We start from the raw sequence: 18,983 nt of genomic DNA, 5'->3' as shown, positions 1-18,983 counted from the left end.
AATAGAATCCATGAAATCCTCACTGATTGACAGTTCCCATCCTGGTGGTCGTGGGGGGTCCCTGGGCTCGGTCCCCCATGATCAGCTACTAGGGAATAGGGGATACATTTTTTTTTCTTCCGGATTTCTCCTTTAAAGGTCTTGATATATGTATGATAGTGATAACCTGATAAGTGATAATGTTGAGAAAAGTTGGGTAATCTATTGTTCATGAAACTGACTTAGAGCAGTGTTCTCTAAACAGTGTGCCTCCAGCTGTTGCAAAACTACAACTCCCAGCATGCCCGGACAGCCGAAGGCTGTCCGGGCATGCTGGGAGTTGTTGTTTTACAACAGCTGGATGCACAATGGTTGAGAAAAACGGATCTACAGTGTCCAATCAGGCACCCGGGAAAGTTGGGTTCAACCACACATAGGGAATTAGTAGCAGATATTATTTGGAATTATTGGACTTCAGTGACCTAATGACAGTACCTCTTTATCTGCATAAGGGTTGGAACTCCATTTGACCACCCAACTAAATTAAATAGGAACATCCAAGGTTGGGACCCTTCTTTCCAGCCTCTATTCTACCCCTGAGCTATCCCTAAAAGCCCAGACCTACCCCCATTTCTATAACACAGTATAATATATACCAATATCCTTGATCCTGGGTTGAAAAGCTACCTAGGACAGTATTCCGAATTATGTTCCAGGTCATGATTGCGTGAAGAGAGATATACGGTTGTATTTTAATCTAATGCCAAATTTTAACCTGATGGGAGAAAATTTTCCCTTAACCTTGTGTAGATGAGATGCATTCTTCTCCTGTTGCCAGTGTCAGATTGTCTTCTATATATCTCCGTAATTGGACACAGATGTTGGCTGCACACAGATACTAAATCAGTCCACCATGTAAATAGGAGATAGTCCCTGTCACAGGTGTTAGAACTTCTCACAGGGACAGAGGGAAGACTTGTGTCTGGGGTTTTCACAGAAAGAAACAATCTATACAAGAAATTAATAGGAATAAAGGTATATACAGTATACTATCCAGTAACATGTAGTTATCAATACAGGACACCACATTAAGAGCAAATTTGTTTCATTCAACTAAGAATATATATATATATATATATATATATATATATTTTTTTTTTTTTTTTTTTTTTTTTTTTTTATTATTATTATTATTTATTTATTTATTTTTTGCGAAAATATTCATAAAATCAAAAAAAATTAATCCCTACCACTGCATCCTGTAAGTGAATAGCATTTTTTTTTTTTTACATAAATAGTTTCAATGTTGAGCTGATTTATGTGTTAAGATATCTTTTTAGTATTCACAGGTCTGTTTTTCAGATTTTCTGACTTTCTAGAGCCATAACTGTTTTTTTTTTGTTTGTTTTTAGGCTAGGTTCAGACTACGGAATCTCCGGGCAGAACATTTCGGCCCGGAGATTCCGAGTGCGGCCAGCGCTGACTGAATCAGTCGGCGCTAGGACCGCGCGGACACTGCAGTCTCCAATAGACTGCAATGTGTTCCGCGTGGATTTCCGCCTGAAGAAAGAGCAACGCCATTCTTCAGGCGGAAATTTCCAAGCGGATTTTCCGTTCACAAATTCCGCTTCACAAATCCCGAAGTGTGAATTCCTGAAAGGAAAACCGTTCACTACACTATGCATTTTAGCAAGCGGAATTTCCGCCTGCAATTTCAAAGCGGAATTGCAGGCGGAAATTCCGTAGTCTGAACCTATCCTTATTGTTCCAGCAACAGTTTAGCATAAAGTCTTATTTCATGCTGGACAAGTTGTATTTTTTAATGGTACCTTTCATTTTACCATGTTAGGTACTGAAAATCCCCCCAAAAATTTTATTGAAAAAGAAAAAAAAAAAAAAGATCCCCATTGTGTAGGGGGTTCAGTAGGTAGGTAGGTCCCACCAGTAGGAAGGTAGTTTTCCCACTAAATAGACAGGTCACCCCAGTTGGTTTATAGTTTCCCTCAGTAGATAGAAATGCCCCAATAGGTAGATATGTTGTCCCAGTAGTTTCTACATTAGGTGGGTCCCCCTGTAGGTAGATAACCCCATGAAAGCAGGTACCCCCCAGTAGGTATAGTAGGTTTTCCTGGTAGGTCTCAAAGTATGGTAGGCAGGTTCCCCTCGTAGGTAGGTAAGTGTCTTTAATTGCCCATTAGGTAGTTTCCTCCAGAAAACAGGTCCCCCCAGTAGGTATGTAGGTCCCTCCATTAGGTAGTTAGACTGGTTCTCCCTAGGTTGTTTTTTCTTTTAGGTTAGTCCCCTCAGTAGGTAGGTTGTTTCCCCCTAGTAGGCAGGTAGTTTACCCCAGTAGGTAGATAGATGTGCTCAATATATAGACCTATCCCCTAAAGAAGTAAGTAGTTTTCCACATTCGGTAGGTTCCACCTTTAGTAAGACAGGTCCCCCCAGTAGATAAGTAGTTTTCTCCATTAGGTAGGACCTCCAGTAGGTAGAAAGGTTCCCAAAGAAGGTAGGTAGTTTCACCAGTATGTCTGACCCCGCTCCCCTAGTAGGTAAGTAATTTTCCCCACATAAGTAGGGCATCCCCCCCCCTACCCCATAGGTAGGTAGGCCCCCCTTCCCGTCATATAAAAAATAAAAACAGCAGAGTATTTTTCCACTGATGGTGCGGGACAAAGAAGTCATCAGCCAGTTCCAGTCTCTTGTAGGACACAGGCTTAAAGGGGTACTCCGCACCCCTAGACATCTTATCCCCTATCCAAAGGATAGGGGATAAGATGTCAGATCGCCTGGGTCCCACTGCTGGGGACCCCCGGGATCTCGGCAGCAGCACCCACCTGTACGGCTTCCACCTCACACTGGCAACGCTGGAGGCTTCGGATTCCGACCACAATGGCGGACAAGCGTGATGTCACGACTCCGCCCCGTGTGACATCACGCCCCGCCCCCTCAATGCAAGTCTATGGGGGGGCGTGACGGACCTCCGATAGACTTGCATTGAGGGGGCGGGGCGTGACATCACACGGGGCTGAGTCGTGTCGTCACGCTCGTCCGCCATTGTGGTCGGGATCCGAAGCCTCCAGCGTTGCCGGTGTGAGGTGGAAGCCGCACAGGTGGGTGCTGCTGCCGAGATCCCGGGGGTCCCCAGCAGCGGGATCCCAGTGATCTGACATCTTATCCCCTATTCTTTGGATAGGGGATAAGATGTCTAGGGGTGCGGAGTACCCCTTTAAGGCTGCCTATGACCTACATGAGTAAATAACAGGGCAAGTATCCAATAACACTTTTCTCTGTCACAGTTTCCAACTAATTGTGTATTTTGGGGATGGCCATACAGTTCAAAGGTTGTAAGGGGTCAGTTAAAACCATTAAAGCGCCCATCAATTTTGTCCCTGTGGGTTAAACTAAAAGTCACCGAAATGTCTTCAAAAGCCTTATCTTATGTAGATTTTATATCAATTCACATTATATGATAGCGGTGTTGATCTCAGCTACACCATCTCCTGCTCTCATCTCTGTGTAGCCATGTACAGGTGAAACTCGAAAAATTAGAATGTCGTGCAAAAGTCCATTGTATTTTATTAATGCAACTTAAAGGTGTACTCTACTGGAAAACATTATTATTATTATTATTATTATTATTTTTTTTTTTTTTTTTTTTATCAACTGGTGCCAGAAAGTTAAACAGATTTGTAAATTACTTCTATTTAAAAATCTTAATTCTTCCAGTACTTATCAGCTGTTGTATGCTCCACATGAAGTATTTTTTTTTTTTTAATTTCCTTTCTGTCTGACCACAGTGCTCTCTGCTGACACCTCTGTTCATTTTAGCAACTGTTCAGAGTAGGAGCAAATCCCTTATAACTTTTAAATAGAAGTAATTTACAAATCTGTTTAACTTTCTGGCGCCAGTTGATTTTAAAAAAATGTTTTGTAGTGGAGTACCCCTTTAAAAGGAAAGGAAGCATGAAGTGCTCCAAAATCTCCTGGTAGATGGATGCGTTGACCCTGGGCTTAAAGGGGTATTCCAGGAAAAACGTTTTATATATATATCAACTGGCTCCAGAAAGTTAAACAGATTTGTAAATTACTTCTATTAAAAAAACTTAATCCTTCCCATAATTATCAGCTGCTGAAGTTGACTTGTTCTTTTCTGTCTGGCCATAGTGCTCTCTGCTGACATCTCTGCTTGTCTCGGGTACTGCACAGAGTAGAAGAGGTTTGCTATGGGGATTTGCTTCTACTTTGGACAGTTACCGAGACATGTGTCATCAGAGAGCACTTACACAGAAAAGAACAACTCAACTTCAGCAACTCATAAGTACTGAAAGGATTAAGATTTTTTAATAGGAGTTATTTACAAATCTGTTTAACTTTCTGGAGCCAGTTGATATATAAAACATTTTTTTTCCTGGATAACCCCTTTAATGAAGCACAGTGCACCAACACCAGCAGATAACATGGCTCCCTAAATCATATAATATATTGGGGATTTGGGGTTTTCATGAGCTGTAAGCCATAATCATCACAATTATGACAAATCACGGCATGAACTATCTTGCTTTGCATGTAATGAGTCTCTCTCATATATTAGTTTCACCTTTTAAGTTACATTACTGAAAGAAATGAACTTTGCACGATATTCTAATTTTTCGAGTTTCACCTGTATATAGCTTCAACTGGGACAATGCATTGTTACAACCTCACATTTATGTGTCATCCAATAGAGCGTGCAATGAAAGTGTGACTACCAAATGTGAGATTATAAGTAGACACTGGGAAAATTACTTTATTTAACTAGAAAAATTAATTAGTGGTTAATTACCACAGTTGTTGTCATTGCCAAATTTTCCACTAGGTGGCACTGCAATCTATGATACAAATTTCCCAGTCGAGAAACAACAGCATTGTACATAAGGTACACATGCATCTTACACATCATGCGTAGATATTGAGTTCACTTAACACACTAGTGCAAGTTTAAGAAAAAAAAAAAATATATATATATATTATTTATTATTATGTATTATTTATTATTATTACTATTATTTATTTATAATTATTATTATTTTATTTATTATTATTTTATTTATTATTGTTAATGTTGTTTTTAGTGTATCTTTAAATGGACTGTCTGTATGATTAGTCCTCTATGAATTCATATGTCGTTATTATATTACTCCTTTCCTGTGCAAAATAACACATTCATTAATGTGCATGCTGTACTTAAAATAATTGCATAATCTTGACTGCTGGGTTCAAATCCAACCAAAAGCAACATCTGCATGGAGTTTGTATGTTCTCCCCATGTTTGGTGGCTTTTCTCCTGGTACTCCTGTTTTCTTCCACACTTCAAGAACATTCTGATTCTTAGTCCCTATGGCAGTGTTCCCCAACCAGTGTTCCTCCAGCTGTTGCAGAACTATAACCCCCAGCATGCCCGGACAGCCAAAGGCTGTCCGGGCATCCTGGGAGTTGTAGTTTTGCAACAGCTGGAGGCACCCTGGTTGGGAAACACTGCCTTAAGGGACAGCGACTACTGTGAGTGATAACGAGTAGAAAAAGCAACTCAGCTCACTCTCCACAGGGACCAGATGTAGAAGGACTTGCTCTGAGTAAGCGCTGGAGCTCGGAAATAGTGGGCCGCCCACCTGTGAGTACAGGAATACAATGGAGGATAGATCCGGCTTCACAGCATGGACTGTTAAAATCCAAAATGTATCTGTTCATTAAAAACATGGAAATTCAAGAAGGATAATGAGTCTTACGCAAACGCGTTTCGGGCTGGATGCTAGCCCTTAGTCATGTGAGTGATGACAACTCTGTACAGTTCTGTGTAAATTGTTGGCATTATATAAATAAAAAATAAGTAAGTGATTTAAAATTAAATTAATAATGTATACAACAATATCAATAAATAAGTAGCTAATAATTATAAGTTTACATTTAACACAGTTTACGATAAACGGCTAAATTCGACATTTGTTAAAAATATGATTTATTTTAATTACAATCATTTCAAAACATGATGAAAACAACAATATTTAGTAACTAAATAGAATTTATAGAACATCGGAATTTCTCTTTTCTGTTGTTTGTGTACCTTTGTTTTGGTTTCCCCAGTTATATATATTGTTTTCGTTATTGTGTTTTGTAGTTTGAGACTAAACAGAATTTGGTTTGAGTTTTTAAATCGTATTTCTATATGTTGTTTCTATTATATAAAAAAAAAAATGTAAAAGCTTTTTTTTTATTGTTTTTTTTTTATTCTTGACATTTAATTGGTCCTACAATTTTTTATTTTTTTTTAACTCTTTACTGTTTAACTAAAATGTAACCGGCAAAAACCAGATAACATGATGTAATTATTTAACCGTCCGACCGTCCTATTTTTTTTTTTTGTTAATACAGTATTTCTAATTTAGATTTTGTTATTGTACTTGCAAGGAAGAGTAAAACAATTACTAGAGGCTCGGAAAGAAAAACATTGAGAATGGGAGGACCGGCCACCTCCCACCTTGTAGACCAGATGTAGTAATTGAAAGTGAATGTGGTAGGTGTTGTTTCCAGCTGGGCGCTCGCCTTCTCCCTGTGTGATGGTGACAGATAAGGTGGAATCCAACAACTTGCACTGGTAATGAGTGTGTAGGACAACAAATCATAGGTGGCTCATTGGGTTGCATTGATTTTGTTTGTTAACTTGTTAAATGTAATGTTCTCCTACTGTCTGTACAAGCCACACACAGGCTTATCATTCCGATCTGTTACTTAGAAACAAGATTACTTTCACTACTTCATGAGTGACTACACCCTGTGCGAACTGTTCACATGACAGAATAAGTTTGCTCTGTTACTTGAGAGCCACTACTCCATACTTGTTAAAGGGATTATCCAGGAATAGAAAAACAGAGCTAATTTCTTTTCAAAACAGCTCCACGTTTTTTTCCCAGATTGTGTGTGGTATTGCAACTTAAAGGGGTATTCCAGGAAAAAAACTTTTTTTTTTATATCATCTGGCTCCAGAAAGTTAAACAGATTTGCAAATTACTTCTATTAAAAAATCTTAATCCTTCCAATAATTATCAGCTGCTGAATTTGACTTGTTCTTTTCTGTCTGGCAACAGTGCTCTCTGCTGACATCTCTGCTTGTCTCGGGAACTGCACAGAGTAGAAGAGGTTTGCTATGGGGATTTGCTTCTACTCTGGACAGTTCCTGAGACACGTGTCATCAGAGAGCACTTAAACAGAAAAGAACAACTCAATTTCAGCAGCTCATAAGTACTGAAAGGATTAAGATTTTTTTTATAGATTAGATTTACAAATCTGTTTAACTTTTTGGAGGCAGTGGATATATAAGAAAAAGTTTTTTCCTGGATAACCCCTTTAAATTCATTGACTTCAATGGAACTGAGTTGCAGAACCATACCCAACCTGGAGACAGAGGGAGAGCGTTTTTTGAAAGAAATTAGCTTTAGTTTTTCTATTCCTGGATAACCCCTTTAATGGCAAAATTGAGCTGGTAAAATGTAAAAAAATAAAGTTTGAATTTTAAAAATATTTCCTGTACCAATATGTTTTTTACAGCATTACAGGCACAATAAATTCATTTACACCAGTCTCTGGTCTCATACTCTAGAGGCTCTAGAATCAATACCTGAAAGTAGTTCAAGGAAGATAAACTCTATGTAGACTTAAAGGGGTACTCCGGTGGAAAACAATCTATTTAAAATCAATTGGTGCCAGAAAGTTAAACAGATTTTTTAATTACAATGTATCATCAGAGATAAAGAAATGCGGAGCACTCACCCAAGCTTTTTCTGCAGTGGTAGTTTATTGCAAAACTTACAACATAGGGGTACATGGGTAGGGGAGCTGTGTAGGAGGACGCGGGGGTATTGTCTCGGTGACGGACCGTTGCACGCTTCTGCGCTTCGTCAGACCGGGAATATCCATACTCCCAGCGTGCAAGCACCACATATACAGCTCTCACAGCAGTTAAAGGGGACGTACACACTTTCAAGCCATTTACCAGTCCGGAATTTAAAGTGGTGCCGAGTACTCTGCTTATCTGCCGCTAGATTTGTAAATTACTTCTATTTAAAAAATGTAATCCTTCCAGTACTTATCAGTTGCTGTATGCTCCAGAGGAAGTTTTTTTCTTTTTTAATTTATTTTCTGTCTGTCCACAGTGCTCTCTGCTGACACCTCTGTCCATGTCAGGAACTGTCCGGAGCAGGAGAGGTTTGCTATGGGGATTTGCTTCTACTTTGTCTTCCATGGGAGTACCCCTTTAAAGCCAAAGCTGTGGTAATGTTTTAAACACAGATCTGCTTCAGTATTGTAGAAATAAAGTATATATCATCTAATTGAAACCAATGAGTGTCCATTCACTATGATTGCAAGAGGGTTACAGACTGTATTGTCACATGTGCAGCCTTTAGCAACAAGCATGAGAAGTGAGGATAGAGAAATGAATAAGTCACAAGCATTTACATTTTTCTGATCCACAAAAAAAAACAAAAAAAAACGTAGATGATGGCAGTGCCGAAACATCACATGACAGGTAATAATTGCACCCAGAGGGCCTGTCATTTTGAACAAAACTATACCTGATTGTCAGATCTATGAGAACTATGAGACACTGCTTCATTATTTACAGCCTTGAGCCTGGGTGTGGGCCTACATACAGTGGTAGAGTTTAAAGGGGTTAACCCCCATAAAGTGACTTTAGTACTAATCTGCCAGACAGTAATAGACATGCTTAGGAAGGATCCGTGCTTGTCTTGGGGCTAAATGGCTATGTTGTGAGTCCACTATAACACTGCTGCTTTCTTTTTGTGAAATTGCTATTTCCTGTTAGAGTTCCCTCCCTCCAAATACAAGTCCCGGGATCCCTTATTTGTAAACGGGAGGTCACTTTTCTCCCTTCCACACATCAGTCACCCCACCCATTGCAGCACACCTGGGACAATTCCCTGCAGCCCTTTCTAGACTGATCTCCTTCCCACCCAGCGGTCACTCCACCTATTAAAGCAGATAGGCTCCCCATCAACACCTGACTAGAGATGTAATGTCTCGGGCTGCACTGCAACCTGTGAAAAGCTGAGACAACACTCATTTTGTACGCTGTTAAAAATAACAATCGGGGCAAATGTCCCATAACAATTGCAAGACCAGCCATCAAACACAGGTACAGACACAATATTATGAATCACACTAACGTTACAGCCCCTGTAGCATAGTCAGATAAAATAGAAATAATCCTGGAATAAACCAAAAATCTGTTGAAAATAGAAACAAAGAATGAAGTTTTCATAAGTGTAGCACCAAATTATTGGAGTACATGTACAACTGCCATATGGAAGGAAAATGAGTCTAACATGCCTGGTAAATTTATCCAAAATATTTGGAACAATTTCTGCCATTTCAACTCAACTTTTCCATCATGAAGTGTCTCTCCACATGCTTTATGTATGGTTTTCATATATTTGATCATGAACAAGAGATGTCTTTGCAGCTGATAGATGTTACTGTCCAGTGATGAACACAAGCATCTACTTCCCAGGCTTTAAGATTGCTGAATAGTCATAGAGGTCAATGAGCTGTTGACCCTGAGCTGACCCTTCTTTATTAATGTGGTCAGTGACATTCGGTTTCATGGGTTATTGCTAAGCTGGACCCAACAGAGTAGAGTTCACCAAATGTGGGGGACTTTTTTGGACTATACTCAGCTATTGTCGGCAGTCCCTTAGATAATGAATTGAGTGGCAGTGTGCATATTTAACCACCCCTTCATTCAGATGGGAATTTAGGGTGTCCCATTGCAAGGGGACTGAGCAGTCGGAATCTCTGTGATCATACACTTATCCCCTGTCCAGTCGATAGAAGATAAATGTTCATGGTGGCAAAGCCCCTTAATGACGCATGACGGGTATTTCTGCATGGCACCTTTAAAGGGGTACTCCGGTGAACACCTTTTTTTCTTTTAAATCAACTGGTGGCAGAAAGTTAAACATATTTGTAAATTACTTCTATTAAAAAATCTTAATCCTTCCTGTACTTATTAGCTGCTGAATACTACAGAGGAAATTCTTTTCTTTTTGGAATGCTCTCTGATGACATCACGACCACAGTTCTCTCTGCTGACGTTATTATAATAATAACGCTCTATTTATTGTTATCCTTAGTGGGATTTGAACCCAAGTCCCCAGCACTGCAAGGCAGAAGTGCTAACCACTGAGCCACCATGCTGCCCTTAGCATACATCTGCTATGCATGGTTGCTATAATGGACAGAGATGTCAGCAGAGAGCACTGTGCTCGTGATGTCATCAGTGTTCCAAAAAGAAAGGAATTTCCTCTGTAGCATTCAGCAGCTAATAAGTACAGGAAGGATTAAGATTTTTAAATGGAAGTAATTTACAAATATGTTTAACTTTCTGCCACCAGTTGATTTAAAAGAAAAAAAGTTTTCACCGGAGTACCCCTTTAAGGGTGTATGGAGATGGCTTGGGACTCCAGCCCACTCTATACTAAGCAGCTGACAACTTCCAGCCTCCACTAATAGCTGTCATGAAACCATCTCGGTTTGCGGCTAATAATTGTTTACAATTCTTATGTCAAAGCTGACAGCTGCTTAAGATGTTTGGCATATGTCATTGGTAGTTCAAGGGATGGATTGGCTCCCCACGGTGCAATTGCAGGCAGGCATTGTCATGGCAGCCCAAGGCCTGTACTAGCCCTTTGTGATTGTCATGACTAAGCTACTGGTACAGTCTGATAGAATTATTGAATTTAATACGATAGTCTCTCTTGAGGGTACTAAAAGAAAAGTTTTTAAAAATGTATTTTAACCCCCCCCCCATTTTTTCCCTCCATTTCTCAATTGATGAATACAAGAGGTATGACCATACTGGAGCACTATCCCTTCCCTTGGAGTACCAAATTATCCCATTGGACTAATAATTGGATATACAACAAATGTATTTAGTCAATTAACCCCTTAACCTTATGGCTGTATGAATAATTATTTTCTTCTATCTCTTCATTGTGCTCTTCCCCTGTTACTTCTACTAATGTGTTAATAAGTTGACAACTGGGCAGTATCAGATGGAGGGCTGTTAATTGTGCTGACAGTATCAGACTGGTAACAACTGGTAACACCCAGTTGTTAATGTATTCCATATATACAGAAAGAATAGCAGAGGAGCAACGCAACGCAATGTTCTATCTACAGATGCTCAAGAATTTTTATTTCATGGCGAATGGAAATATTTCCTTACCTACATAAATTAGTTAAATCCTGGTCCAGCGTCCCGCTACTGGAAGTTTTATACACCTTGAATAAAGACTATTACACGCCATCTGAACTGTGAGTGCCTTCTATTTCTATTTTCATCGTATGGATTGATCAGTATTGCTATTAGGAAAGAGCACCACTGCTTTCGTGCATTTATCTGTGGTTCCGTGTCTCCACGTGAAGCTTTGCTCATACTGCAGCACAGTGCTGGTTACCATCAAAAATCAGTGCCGATCTCTGTACCTACTTTGCTGTGTCTACATAAATTAGTAGCTCCATTTTAAAGGGGTACTCCGGTGGGAAACCTTTTTTATTTTAACCTCTTAAGGACGCTGCGCCCGGTAAGCTAAGCTAAGTCTGGGCTGGTGTAGTATTAGAGACCTTTTAGTGGATTTGCACCTTTTTGCGCCTTTTCACAAAAAGGCAAAGTTCATAAAACCCTTCCATATCATATGTATTGCTAAAATCAGTGGACTGCAACTCAAAATCAGCAGAAATGTGTAAACCAAAAGGCGCTAAAAAGCCGCAAATAAACCCTGCTTTCGCCTTTTTTGCACATTTTCTAGACACAAAAAAAGTCTAAAAACAATAAATGTCAGCCATGGTGTTGGTGACAACTCAGCATGGATGTCTATTTCAGAGATTCATTTTCTTCCTATTGCCTTGTATATGTGTTCACATGCTCGATGGATATCTGTAGCCAACACCAAAGCCGGGTCATCTTTAGTGTTTGAAGCCCTTTACCCTGTAATGTCACATTTTATCTGAACAGTTTGTTTTCATTTGTCACAATGTTTTATAGTTGGGGAAGTATAGTATCAGTTGTCCTGTAGTTGCGCCATTATTCTCTCTAGTTTATGGTGTAAGAAACAGAGGAAGGGGGCTAGACTGTTGACTAGATTTCCATGTATTGACGGCAATTCAATGCTTTCTGGCTTCAGCTCATGTTTCCATGCCTTACAAATGTTCACAACAAAGAGTATGACTCTATACAATGCTATATAAAGATTGTACATTATTCTACCCCATGTGCTCTTATTTGATTATGTCCTCCTTAAACTGTCACATTCAAACCCTGAGAATTTATGTACCGCAAGTGGTTGCAGAGGAATAGAAAAACAGAACAATACCAGACACAGCCCATGGTCAGGTGTGACACTGATTTTGGAGAAAGCAGACATTTTATTAATTCCGGGGGAGGGGGTGGAAGTAATGTGTCTCTAACCCTGTACGAAATAATCAAGATGAAATCATGTTTTTCTCAAGAAATTCAGTTGTCCAGTAAATATTTTTTTCTAAATGTGCTTAGGTAGGTGGTAAACATATATAAAAGCTATACTTACCTTCAATGCTCCACTGCCGTCATTGCTGCCACAGAGGTCCAATTTCGATGCACAGCACTTCCGGAATTGGTGTCAGCACAAGAAATTGAGCCAAATAGCAGCAGTGTCCTGCCTCAGCCACTGATTGGCAATGCCCATTTTGTGCATCAGGAACGGCTACTATGATTGCAGTGGCAGTGTCATGACCGACGGGAGGAACAAGGAGAGTGAGCCTTAAGCTGTCCCTAGAAACACTCTTCCTGCCTAAACTGTGGATCGACAACCGCGGTGCCGGTCCCTTCCTGCACTAAAGTGCATTGGGCGTAAAGGTACACAAATAATACTGAACCAATGGTAATGTACAGAGGACACTCTACACAGTAATCTTGTACACTATGATCAGCGCATGTACTAAAAAGACAAAAGATCAGAAATCATGAACTCTCTAGACTCCCCACTCCAAACATGGATGAACATCAATACTAAAGCCAAATAGACTACGAGCCAGTGGGCACACTAGTAGGAAACAGCCTAGTAGGAAAAAGAAATATAATACACGGAACACAGGACTGAGAAATGGATGAGTCTGAACAGACTCCACAAAAGCCAAACTCCAAAACATGGAGGAATACAGGTCAGAAAACAGGAATATTACAAAACCAAACATCCCCTGTGACATCACAGGTGCCAATCAGCAGGTGCCGGGGAAAAAAACGTCCCACTGACGCTCAGCCTATCGCCGGCCGGTGACTGGTTGAGTGCAGTATGACTCGCCGACCACCGACAACCAGGAAGAGGATCGCGGCGGAGACTGGAGCGGGTTACCGAAGGCCCCGGGGGAGCGAAGGAAGGTATGCACATCTTTATTTTTTTATTGCAGGCAGTATGGAAGATAATTTTTCTATTCTGGAGTTCTCCTTTAAGGGGTAAAAAAGTCCATAGACGTGAATGGGATCTGTTACCTTCATTTTTATTTCATTTCCAGATTCGAGTAACAGAAATGAAAAATGCTGTGACCTCTCCCCTTCCCCTTTACATGTTAGTTTTACCGCAAAGACAAATACTAATAAAACCCAAAAAATTGGAGAATTGTGGGTTGTTTACATTTCATCCCACAAATATTTATTTTTGTTTCTCAAAACAAAAATTAAAGGTGTCAATAAATAGTAGTTGGAGAGTGTTTCACAATCAGGGTGCTTCCAGTGTTGCAAAGCTTCAACTCCCGGTATGGCTGTCCGGGCATGCTGGGAGTTGTAGTTTTGCAACAGCTTGAGGCACCATGGTTAGGAAACACTGCATGAGATAGTAGAAGGGGTTGTTAGAACTTTTAAAAGCATGGCTGTTTTCTTCCAAAACCAGTCATATCTGCCCACAATGGTGTGCTTGGTTTTGTAGCTCCTCATTCATTCAATCAATACAGCTGAGCTGCAATGCCAGATACAACCTGTGGAGAGCTGTGGCACTATTTTTTCGGAAGAAAGCAGCCATGTTTTTCTAATCCTGTACAACCCATATAATGAATTGCATATAGTCCTATCTAAGTCAAAGACTAGGCGATAAAATGGGTTTTTGCCCTTTCCCTCTAAATCTGCCATCTTTTATGGTGACCTAATGTGGATTTGCCGCGGACTCTGAACTAAAGAATATTTTGTAGGGGGATAAAGTGCCGAGGTTTCAGAAAATAAGATCCTGACAGGCCAAAAAGTATTATCCGGAGCAGATGCACTGTGTCACTATACACTCTTTTTTTATTTCATGTCAGGGGGTGATTTCATTGCATGGTACTTGGTGGTGCGGAACTAAATTTATTTTGTCCTTTTAACCATTTTGGTGCCAGTATTGTAAATATTGTACACTTTTATTGTAAGCCCAGCAGCTGCCTCTCAAAGCTTAAATTCTTTGAGGAATGACGTCAGGAGGATAAGAGGTATGCAGTCTGGAATTTCTTTATTCTATGTGGCTGAAGGACTCCATAGGAATTATAGTTTAGGGGAGGTCACACACAACTTTTTGTTGCAGGGTTTCTGACAGTTTTTCATTCACTTTTTTAAGCCGAAGGAGATTCTAAAAGTTCATTTATAGTTGTAACATTCAGTGCTCTGGTCAGACACGCTGGCCCTGAGCGCTTTCCTCCTCCTCAGCCGGCTTGGCCGGGATTCACATCTCGGGACGCACCAGCATGCGAATCCCGGTCCGTCACTCACTTCCGCTCTCTGTTGTCCCTCCGGTTCTCTCGCAGCCCCGGCGCGCGCCCATGCCTCCTAGGGCATGCACATGCAAGAGCTCTAAAATTAAAAGGGCCAATGTGCCCGTAATTATGTTCAACACCTGCACCTTTCTTATAAGTATCAGTACCTCCCAATAATCTCTGCCAGATCTTTGTTTGCCTCAGTACCCTAGAGAAAGCGTTTGTAGTGTTGCCTTGCCGTGTTCCTGACTCCATTGTTCCATTAACTGAACTTGCTCCTGAGCTGCCTGCCTATTGACCTCCTGCTACGTTCCTGACTACGCACCTGTGCCGTCAGCCCTGACTTTCTGCTATCCAGACGAGTTGCCTTATCCCTCCTGTGCCTCAAATCTCCTCAGCCGCCTGTGTGGTCGAGTCGTGCCAGGAGTTGCAACCTGAGAGGGAAACAAAAAAGGACAAGGTGCACTCCTAGTGCAATAAATTTTAAAACGGTAGGCCCCAGAGAAGGTAAGATGTAAGCTTACCAGAGGGTAAGGATGAAGGATGAACTTCAACACCAGGTGGACATTAATTTTCTGAATATCTATTTAAAAGAGAAAATTACACCAAGGGGGCTCAGAATAACTTTTGGTTCTACTTTTAAGAATGACACTATCTATACTAATGACTGGTATGAACTCATAGATTCATGTACCTTTAAAATGCTATCTTTTTTATGTATGAAACGTTATGTAATAGTATTAATAACAATATAAGTAACCTGGTACAGCAACTTGCTAGGTTTTCGGGATATGATGAATATCACAAAATCAATAATAGTATCAATAAACAGCTAAATAAAATAGAAATGGAAACCATTGAGAAAAAAGCCAACAAGCTAACAAGAGATCCTTGGGCATGGAACTCACAGAAGAATCCAGACCATAACAATACTGTAAATCGAACAAATAAAAAGACAACCAATGTGGAGGATGGGAATGGTGTTTACAGTACTAAACATTACACCAATAAAAAGTACAAACAGGTCACTAAACATACGGAACAAATCAAATCTAAAGAAACTATTGAGCCTGCTGGAGATAACCCTGTGGAAGGGAACCACACCCAATCTAACCAAGAAAGGGAAGTTACCATGGAACCCATTATAGGAGTCCCCCTAGAGCTAGCTACCAAAGACACAACCATGAATCAGGTCACAACAAAACTCAGGGAAATATAAAAAAGCCTGGAAAGTCTGTTGGAAACACAGATTCTACCACTAACAACCAAACAAAGGTGGCCACCCCAAAGATAGTGACAAAGGTGGCCACCCCAGACCGAAAAAGGAGGGTCACCACTGACTTACTCATGGGAACCCCAACCAGGACTCCAGAGGGACAAATACAACCTAACACACCCAATTCTTTATTTTTGCAAGCTAGTAAGAGCCTGTCTAATAAATACAGAAAATTCAGTAATCTACATAAGAAATCCTATGGACCTTTAATAACTCAGGATGAACCTGCCACCACCGAGGAGGTACCATTGATCAACCTTGATCTATCCATTCATGATTTATCCCTTCATGAGGCGATTTCACCCTCTGGTAAAGTTGAAAACAACCATGGAATAGAGGATACAGTCATCATTATTGATAACACCAACAATATAGGATGTTTAGCTCCTTTTTGGAAAAAGGAGCAAGCCAAACAAGAGACAACAATTTGATCTCTGGTGAAGAATGCCCACCAGATCCTTTTGATAATATACCAAAATCACCTATATCTGCCTTAGTAAAGGAAATGGAAGAAGATAAGAACCGCACAGGTAACTTACCTGGGACGACACCGGATTTTCGGGAGGGAAGACCTCAGAGGACCATCAAAATACCTGGTATGTTCAACAGGAACAAAAGAAAAATAGAAGAAGTAGAGGATGTAGGGGTGGACAGAGGAGGAAAAGAAAAATTGCCATGCAAATATCAGGAGTAGAAGAAGGCAAATTGGCAGTACATAATGACAAAAAATCCACTATTAAGATATTCAATCTGTAAAAACAAATACTCAATCCCTATGAGATTTCCCTTCTGGGAAAAGGGCTATCTTTTTGTCCCACATCTAATAATGACTACTTCCAGCTCTTTCTGGATTTTAATCGATTTATCAGGAAACTCACACTCCAAAGGTTCTTCAGCTTAAAAACTGAGGTCCTCTCTGATACTCCCATGGGCCAACAAGGTAACGAGATAGAGACACACCAAATTAACATACAGGTCTTTCAGGACATTGTCCAGGAGGACTTCAAGAACCTGAATAAAAATCCAAAAATGCTGAAAAAGAGTAACCTGACTACTAAAGAGAAAAAGGCTCTTAAGAGTCTGAAGGAGAATCCGGAGCTGGTTATTCGACCTGCAGACAAAGGTGGTGGGGTGGTCGTGATGGATCACGAATATTATGAGGAGGAAGCCCTGAATATTCTATCGGACGAGAAGTTTTACAAAAGGATACATATATGGATCCGTTCAAGAAAATCACCACTGAATACAACACCTTCATTAATAAAGGAGCAACTGATGGTATCCTTGATAAAAATGAATAAAAATTTTTACAATACAACAACAGCAATAAACCATACTTCTACTTCCTACCAAAAATCCATAAGTCTATGACAAAACCCCCTGATCGCCCTATAATCTCAAATGCAAACTGTCTTTCCAGTAATCTTTCACATTATATCGACCTATACTTGCAGGAATATGTTACCAATTTACCAAGCTACTTGCGTGATTCCACTCAATTGATCGAACAACTTATGGAGACACCATGGGAAGCAGGGGTCTATCTGGTCACGTGCGATGTCACCGCACTCTACACCAATATTGACATAATATTGGTATTGAATGTGTTAAGGAGTTTCTCGTTGGTGACCCCAACATTCCAGAGATACATAGTAATTTTATCCTAGAAGGGCTCAAATTTATATTGGAAAACTATTTTTTCCTATATAATAAACAAATATTTCATCAACAAAATGGTACAGCCATGGGGGCGAAAGTGGCACCATCCTATGCCAACTTATTTATGGGGGTGTTTGAAAAAATTCACATCCAGAATAACCCCATTTTTTCACATCACATTATTCTATTTCGTCGGTATATCAATGATTTGTTTTTTCTATGGAAAGGATCAGAGACATCTATTATATCCTTCCTTGACTATCTGAATTCTAACACCTAGGGGATTAAATTCACTCTTGAATACAATAAAAATAAAATAACTTCCTTGGATCTTAGCATCTCTCATAACAATAAAAATTATATAACATCAACTAATTTCTAAACAGTTGATGTTAATAGCTATCTGGAAGATGATAGCGCACACTACAAACAATGGCTTAGGAACGTGCCATATGGGCAGTATAAGCGTGTGAGGAAGAATTGCACCGAGGATGAGACCTTCAAAACACAGGCAAGAATTCTATCCAACAGATTTAAGGAGAAAAAATACCCAGATTCCATTATAAAATATGCCTATAATAAAGTAAGACACAAAACCCCAAAAGAGTGTCTCACAACAGTAGGATCCAGGACCAATGCAGACAAACAAAAACTAAATTTTATTACTACTTTTGGTAGTAAAACAAAAGACATTAAGAACATCTTAAGTAAACATTGGTATATACTTGGAAATGATCCCATACTAGGCACCATCATACCTGTGAAACCAATGGTAACATATCGGAGAGCCCCAACCTTACAAAACATTCTGGCCCCAAGCGTGATTAAACAACATAAACACGCAAACAAAGGATCCAAATTACCTACCGGTTCATACCGTTGTAACATAAAGCGTTGACTCTGCTGCAATGAGATACAGAACAAGACAACAGAGTTCTGTTCCAATAGCACAAAAGAAAAATTCCTTTTAAAACATAGATTGACCTGCAACTCATCCTATGTGATATATCTTCTTGAATGTGTGGTAGCCCTTGGGGGGGGGGGGGTATGGTAGTGGTGGTATGGTAACGGTATAGGAGGGGTTAATATTAACCCTGTCACTCGTGACGCCAGGGTGAGGGCTGGTATTATTGAGGTATAGCTTCGGCCTATCACTGCCCTTCCCAGAAACGACAGTCGTATGCAGATAATGACTGAAGGTCCACAGTGGAGTTAAACTTGAACTGAAGTAAACTTTACTCTTGAACTTGCGGTACAT

Source organism: Hyla sarda, chromosome 6 (genome assembly GCF_029499605.1).
Source record: "Hyla sarda isolate aHylSar1 chromosome 6, aHylSar1.hap1, whole genome shotgun sequence".
NCBI classification, from domain to species: Eukaryota; Metazoa; Chordata; class Amphibia; order Anura; family Hylidae; genus Hyla; species Hyla sarda.
The sequence above is the reverse complement of the archived record's forward strand: the minus strand, read 5'-3'. Positions refer to the sequence as shown.